Below are 8318 nucleotides of genomic sequence, written 5' to 3'. Positions count from 1 at the left end.
ATCGCAGTTCCATTTCGAAGCAACATAATAGCAATTTTTAAAAGGAGTTCGTAAGTTTAAATCAATGGCAAGGATTCATCCCATTTTTTTTTAATTTAAATTTTTTTTAAGTTTATTGATAGAAGAAATAATTTAGTGCTTCAATATATTTGCAGTAATTAAGGAGTTGCATTTATCCAATTTCTTTTTTTTATTATTCAAGATTTCTATTTTTAAGAATTTTTGTTTTATAATTTAATTACTTGATAAATGAACAATTTTTTTCATTATTTTATACCAGAGCTTTCTTTAACAGTTTTTATGTTATAATATTTTTATGTTATATAATAAATTTAAAAAAATAGTGGCTTATAAAATCATTTAAAATTATTATCTATTGATACTTTATCAAAAATTATTTATATACATATTAATCTATGCACCTATGTGATTTATAAAACTCGAATCAATGGCAGGTGTATGCACTTTTTGCCCCTAGTCAATGAAATTATGTGACCCCTTTTTTTAGAAAATGATCAATTTACTTTCACAAGTCAGTAAATTTTTATGTTAATTAACATGTTAATGATTTATTTAAGTTATTTTCTTATTTCGTTAACTTTATTTGCATATTTATTTATTATGACAGAAGACTAAGCGTCCGTACCTGTATACAGTAATAATATTTTATACAGGTATGAACTCAGCATAGTCTTCAGTCGTAATAAATAATTATGCAAATTAATGAAACAAAAACTTCTGCTTTAATAATAAAGTTTGGTGCTTTTAGATACAATAGTGACTAAGCAAATATAATGAAATTTATCCGAACATAATCAGTTATACTAAATAAAAAGTTACTATTATGTTAATATTTTATAATTAATAGAATTTATATTTTTTTAAATTCATTTATCTACCAAATTGAAAAATAAAATTTTTTAGAACAATTTTCCACAGGCAAATGCGATGCCTAGACAAAAATCGCCACCGATTCTAATGATTTCTTTTCGATTTGAAAGATGGAATAATGGAAAAAAAAAAGAAAAAAAAAACGAATTTATTTTTTTGTTGCGGGAAAATTTATCACATTCAGAATTAAAAGCGTCATTCTTTGTCATTCTTTCTGAATATTTTTTCTTTCGTCCTATTTATTTATTTATTTTCATTTTAAAATTTAGGAAATCAATTTTTTTAATTATCCTTTTTATGAACTATTAATTTTAAACAAATCAATCTATAAAATAAATACTGAAACAGTTTTATAATATTCAGCATCCCCTCCCTCCCCCTCAACTTCCCTTGGGCAATAGATAAATGAATATCCTTAAAAAATTTCTTTACTTTAGCTATAAATGTGTCCATTTAAAACAATCTTTCTAAGAGTAGACCAGTGGAAGATTGTAATGGTGGTGGTGGGGAGGAAGTAAGCACTTTTACATCTGGTCTCCTTAAAACTTTCTCGCATTATCTCTAGTAATTGGGATATTCTCTTACCCACACTCACATAAAATTGTCGACCTTGGGCAAAGACGTAAAATCCAAGATGCTCAGAGCTTTATTTTCAGAGTCTTATATATGAAAAATGCATAATTCGTAATATGACAAAACAAACAGATAATTCCATATTATTGATCGAATTCCATTTGAAGTAGAATAGTTATAAAATAGCATATGATATTTAGCGATTAATTGTTGAGATGCAGTTAATAAACAAGTACCAGAAAATCAAATATGTATTTGTTTCGTCTTTTTTCCGACCGATTGAAACCAAAATGAGATACCAAACTACAAGTTCTAATATCAAGATTTCATTTACTTAGATCCCTGTGTTTTTAAGACATTGTATTTACATATGTGCAAAAGTAAGAAACTACAGACAGTTAAACCCTTGTCAGATTTAATTCAAAATTTGAATCGTATGTATGTTTCAAATATTAAATCTGTGTATCTATATCTATCTAGCTCTCTTTATTTTTATTGTTATCGTGTTAACTTATATTCAGATAGCCAAACTTCCTCTGAAAGATTTTGGTAAAATTTGGCAAACATCTGAAAGTTTGTGTAAGAATCATATATCACATTTCATATCTTCCAGTTTAACCCTTTCTAGGGCCGTGGGAAGTATGCTTCCTACCAAATTTATCAATCTTTGTATGAAATTATGTAGGTTGGCATAAGTTCTGACACATTTTTTTAGTAAGTCAGAAACTTAGATGCTTCAGTTCGTTATCTCAGACAAAATGATATGTCTTGATTTGTTACTTAATTATTAATTAATCAAATTAATTAATGAATCAAATTAAATTTATCTAATAAGCTAAATGAATCCCTTTTCTTATTCTAATTTCAAGCCTAAAAGTATTTTAACATATTATGAGTAGAAAAAAATGATCCTTTAAAGGGTTAGAGCAATTTTGAATTATAGTGTTCAGAAACAGATAAACATGATTCCAAAAATGATTTTTTTAGTTCGGATTCTAGAATGTTTGAAACGAGGAGATATGTCAAAGTTTGAGTTCGATTTTTTTTTTTTCGTCGATTGCAATATTTTCTTTTGTCTACGTAATTTCATATAAGAGAAAATAAAATTGTGTAAATAAAAAACAATTCTCCCTTTCATTGATACAAGAAAATTCGCATATTGAAATAAGAAAGTTTTGAAAAGTACTCAAATAGATAAATAAATAAATAAAAACTATAATAATAGAAACTCGTTGGTGGGGGGTGGAGAAGGGGAAAAACATCGACAAATATATTTTTTATTTTTCAAAGAAAAAAAAAATTAAAGATTTACATTTTTTAAAAAAACTTTAAATTCTTTTTTCCACATGGGAATTAAACATATTTCATGATTAATGAAACTAACTTTTTAATTTCTTGAACAAAAAAAAAAAAAAATGACAAAACGATGCTTACAATATTATAAAAATTTTGCTTAGTAAAAAGTCATTTTCAGTTGCATATAAATAATCTATTAGGTGGTATAAATTATATTAATGCTCTACCAATAATAAATAATTATAGCTGATTTCATAGTAATGTCCCATAAAGTTATTTTAATAGGTTGCCATTAAGTTCTTTGTCAATAAATGTTCATAGAAACGACCAAGTCATAGTAATAAAAGATCCAAATAGTGCACGATTTCTTCATACTTTTGAGCTTCTTCATACATGAGAGTAAATACTTCACTCTCATTTTCAAAAGAATATAAAGTTGAATAATAACTTCATACATGAGAGTAAATACTTCACTCTCTTTTTCAAAAGAACATAAAGTTGAATAATAACTTCATACATGAGAGTAAATACTTCAGTCTCATTTTCAAAAGAATATAAAGTTGAATAATAACTTCATACATGAGAGTAAATACTTCACTCTCTTTTTCAAAAGAACATAAAGTTGAATAATAACTTCATACATGAGAGTAAATACTTCAGTCTCATTTTCAAAAGAACATAAAGTTGAATAATAACTTCATACATGAGAGTAAATACTTCACTCTCAATTTCAAAAGAATATAAAGTTGAAAAATAATTAATTCAATTGGCAGCAAAATCAATGTTAAATTTACAGATCAAAATGCAAGCTCATACTATTATGTTAATGTGATACAAAGTTCTGCATAAGTTGTACTGTCTGTCTGTTATGAAATTATGTAGGTTGGCATAAGTTCTGACACATTTTTTTAGTAAGTCAGAAACTTAGATGCTTCAGTTCGTTATCTCAGACAAAATGATATGTCTTGATTTGTTACTTAATTATTAATTAATCAAATTAATTAATGAATCAAATTAAATTTATCTAATAAGCTAAATGAATCCCTTTTCTTATTCTAATTTCAAGCCTAAAAGTTATATATGAGAAAAAAAGAGCTTCTGGCAGCGGTGGGATTCGAACCCACGCCTCCGAGGAGACTGGTGCCTTAAACCAGCGCCTTAGACCGCTCGGCCACGCTACCGCTGAACGATATCGATTTTTCACATTCATTTCAGTAAAAAAGTAATTGATAATGAAATTATAAATAAATAAAAATCGTATGTTATGAATGACTTATTTCGTTCATAATTGTTACCTTTCGTCAAGAATCGTGCATTTAATTTTTTTTCAAATGAAATTATATGTCATTTACATTTTGGAGCATTATTTTAACAGTACACATAATTAATTACCTTTTATAAATTTTATTTTACTTTAATCTTTTATAATTCTAATAAGATACGTTAATTTATGATTTAAAGAAATTCAAATCTATAATTAAATAGTATTTATTTATTTTTTTTAAATTTTTACTATTAGGTTTAAAATTATTTTTAAAGTTGAATGTTTCATAAGTGAGATATTGAAATCAACTTTATAGATAGTGACTCGAAATTCAATAAACCAAAGTTTACTATTTGGAACTGCTAACACAGAGATCAAAATTAAAAAAATAAATAAGAAGTCACATAATTAAAATATATGTCTGGTTTTCAAAATTGAGAGCGTGGAGGATTTTGACGAATCTTTACGTTTTAGATAGCATTTTTAACATTATGTCCGTCCGTCTGTATGTGACAAAAATAGTTAAGTGCTTTGAGCCAGACGGATGAAATTCGGTGTATGGTCTTTGGGCCAAATTTATAGATTTTGTTATACGTTGTTGACCTGAAATATACACGGTTTTCATTGTTTAATCAACTATTTTATATTAATCAAATATTGATTTTCTTCGATTGTTGAAAACTAAAAGGATTCTGCTTAATATTAATGTAATTTGCAAAGCGAATGAAACAGTGAAGTTACAATGAAGCAAAATTTAGAAGATAGGTAACATTCACTTTTTTCATCGCATTTTTATGTCATGGGATTATCTCTATTAGACAGGTACTTCTGCACAATGAACGAAACGTTTGTAAGACTATTAAAATGGTATGACTTTAATACATATGACAATTTGTGACTTAAAAATTATTTGTTGACGGAATCAAGATCAGGAGTTTATCTCAAAGAAATTTAATTGAAATTAAATACTACCAATATCTCCGATGAAACATTTGGTCTCCAAGGACGTTAATATTTACATATAATGATAATAAAATGCATAAATATGAAAAATATAGTAACTATACGAAAGCGCCGTTAAACCATTTATTGCTAAACCGCCGACAACGACTGAAGTCAAAGTACAGTACACTCCCGATTATCCGCGGAATTGGGTGGCGCGGCCGCCGCGGATAACAAAAATCGCGGATAATCCGAAAAAAGCTAAAAACGGGTATAGCAAAAGAGAAAACAGTCATTCCAACTTTGAAAAATCGTTTTATGTACAATAAAACGTAAAATAAACAGCAGGAACTGTTTAACTAACGCTAATATTTTAGTATATCACTCAAAACTATACCTAAAATGCATTTTGTTAATGAAAACAGAAAAGTGCGTTGTATTTACGAGAGGCGTCAAGGATGCACAGAAAAATTAATACATATGTACTGTTTTAATACTGTAATGTATTATGTAATTACAAAAGCATAACTGTAAAACTGCACATTTTTGAAAATATCAGTCAAAAAAAAAAAAAAAAAAAACTGTGCGGCAGGCGCGGATAATCCGCACCGCGGATAACCCGCCCGCGGTTAATCGGGAGTCTACTGTAATAATTATTACGCTTCAAACGCTTCTAGCCTTCAATACGTAATGGGAGTCCTAATTATCCTAGTTAAAAAGTTTATGTTTTGTTCAAATTCTTAATTAAATTTTAAAGTAAAATTATTTTATATTACAGTTTTGCAATAAGTCGTCATCTTCTAGCTTATATAATATTTAAATAGAATTTAAATCTTCTAAAGTTTATAAGATTTTTAAATTTTATAAACCGCATTTATTTATGTATTTTGCATTTAGTTACGTTTATTTCCCAAGCAAACAGTTTGATGTTTTGAAACATAGGAATATGACTTGATGCAAATTTGTTTTAAGCGAAGAGAAAGAGTGCATGCGTATGGGGGGGGGGGTATTGCTTAAAAATTCAAAACTCAAAAAATAATTCTTTTCAAAATAAATAAATAAATAAAAATTAATAAATGAATAAAAAAAAATAAAGAAAGAAAAAACTAAAAAGATTTTCTTGTCCAGTCATTCTTAGCGAAACTATTAAAATTAATGAGAAAGAGGGAGGGAGCACATTACATAAGATATTAAATTTCATGCCGGCGTCCTGACATAGGGGTAGCGCGTCTTCCCCGTGATATGGGCGTCCCGCGTTCGAATCCCGGTTTGGGCATGGGTGTTCTATCTGTGAGATGTGTGAATGTGTTCTCCTGTAAAAAGGGGTTGTGCAAGCGAATGAATGATACGTGAGTAGTCAAGTCGTACTCTTGGCCCATGGTGGCTCTTCGATAAAAACAAGAGTCGCTCCCCCTTAGGCTTAAGTCGGTTGTCTTCGCACAGCAGGCAAGTCTGTGGCAAGTGCCATAAGAAACAACAACCTTAATTTTTATTAAATTTCTAATCTTTTCTTAATTTTCTGACATTTTTCTTTTAACTAAAGTGATTGTTATATTTTTCGGCTGCCTTAATCAAACATGCTTATATTTCTTTAAGAAAAAAAAAAGAAGAAGAAAAAAAAAAGAGGTGACACTTTTTTTTTTTGTTGTTAAAAATACTTCCCCTCCCCTTTTTTTTTGCATACTCTAACCTTTACCAAAATAGGAGCAACCAAATATGACACAGAACATGCAGAGTCCCTGTAACAGAAAAATAAAAAATTCCGTAAACAAGCCGCACAACAAAACCAGATGGCATGCATCATCCCCTGTCCATCCCTCTCCCCCCAATTCCACAACTTTCTCGTCTGCCGTTCTCACGGTAGTGGAAAGAAAAGCCATTACCATTTTACGGAGGCGTATTTACGTGCGTGCCTAGCGTTCCACACACCAGCTTCCAGCTGCCCAGATGGAACTAAAACATTGTATCATGCCCCCAAGAAATTTCTATTTATTTCTTATTTTTATTCCCGCTGTCCCCTTTCTTTAATTTGTCGTGTTTTTTTCATTTTTATTTTTGTCGATCGTTCGTCACTACACGACTATTAATAATAGATCGTTATTGTCCTGGTACGGCCTTGAGTGTTGCATTGAAAAGATGAATCAGTTTGATGAAGAATAAAAAGGGTTCCCACGGGATTTGGCTTTTATGCAGTCTAGATGAGCTGCTTTAATGAGTAGAGGTTGTTATGTTTATTGTATGGCTGTTATAGTTGTATATTAAGCACTTAAAAGTGTGACTGCGGAAAGATGCAAATTTTTTTTTCCCCTTTACCTGATTATTGAAGGTATAATTATGCCTATTTATTGCAGAAGAATTTGGTGCTTTTATGGCTTGAATAACACCTGCCATCACTACGCATGAAAATTGTTATGAACCAAGACTGAAAGCATGAAAGAATTCGAAAGCACAGTTGTTGAAAGAAATTATCTTGGCTAAAAATATGGTGTAAACAATAATTGTTTAATTATTGTTTACACATTAAATTTAGATGTAATTTTATTAATCAGGAAAAACTTAAACCTATATTTTTAGGTTAAACTTACCACGTGAGAGATCTTGAATTTCTGATAATAAAAAAAAGATAACATCATTTTCAGAATTTTATCATTATACCATTTTAAAGTCCTTTTATGTTGCCATTCCTTGCATGTAAAAATTATTAAAAAATTCGGTACTTACGTATTAACACCACCGCAGCCACAGATTTGGCGGTTTTTGAGCTAATGCGCCAATAAAGAGCTTAATCTGTAGCTGCGGTGGCATTGAATTTTGAAAGTGTTAAATTTGGAAAGTGATTGGTGGCTCTTAAAAACTGCCAAATCTTTAGCTGCGGTGGCTTAATACGTAAGTACCAAAAATTAAATTAAACTATTGAACTAATAAAAAATTTCAATAAATCACTATTCTGTTTGAATGTTTGCTATCAAACAAATTTTATTTACAGATTAATTATAATATAATAACTCATTTAAATGTCATGTCTGAGTATTTCTGTTGGTGTCCATTTTAATCTTAAGTAGTAATGATGTTATAAAATTTCAAAAGTGTCGTAAAGCAGAATAAATGCTATCCATTTTTATTAGCTGCAATTGAAAAGAGATATATGCATGAAAGAAATCTTTATTAAGAAAGTCCAATTTCACAATAAAATTGAAATTATTATATTAAACATAGATGAATTAAGATGAAATGAAAATAATAATTATTACTTAAGTACCGATTCTATACTTTAATGGAGAGTCGCTTTTTCTTCGTATGGATTATTACAAACAATAAGTGCATGAAGTACGTATAATTTAAAAGTACTTAC

The 8318-nt window shown here is 28.8% G+C and overlaps 1 non-coding gene across 1 annotated transcript; it reads right to left on the bottom strand.

Annotated features, from left to right (window-relative positions):
- Positions 1 to 3859: 3859 nt before the first annotated feature.
- On the bottom strand, positions 3860 to 3941 carry Trnal-aag (transfer RNA leucine (anticodon AAG)). Its single transcript has one exon. It is a non-coding gene; the product is annotated as a tRNA-Leu (tRNA).
- Positions 3942 to 8318: the final 4377 nt, after the last annotated feature.

This window comes from Argiope bruennichi, chromosome 7, assembly GCF_947563725.1.
Source record: "Argiope bruennichi chromosome 7, qqArgBrue1.1, whole genome shotgun sequence".
Taxonomy (NCBI): Eukaryota; Metazoa; Arthropoda; class Arachnida; order Araneae; family Araneidae; genus Argiope; species Argiope bruennichi.
Note: the sequence above shows the minus strand (reverse complement) of the source record. Positions and strands in the feature narration are given on the sequence as shown.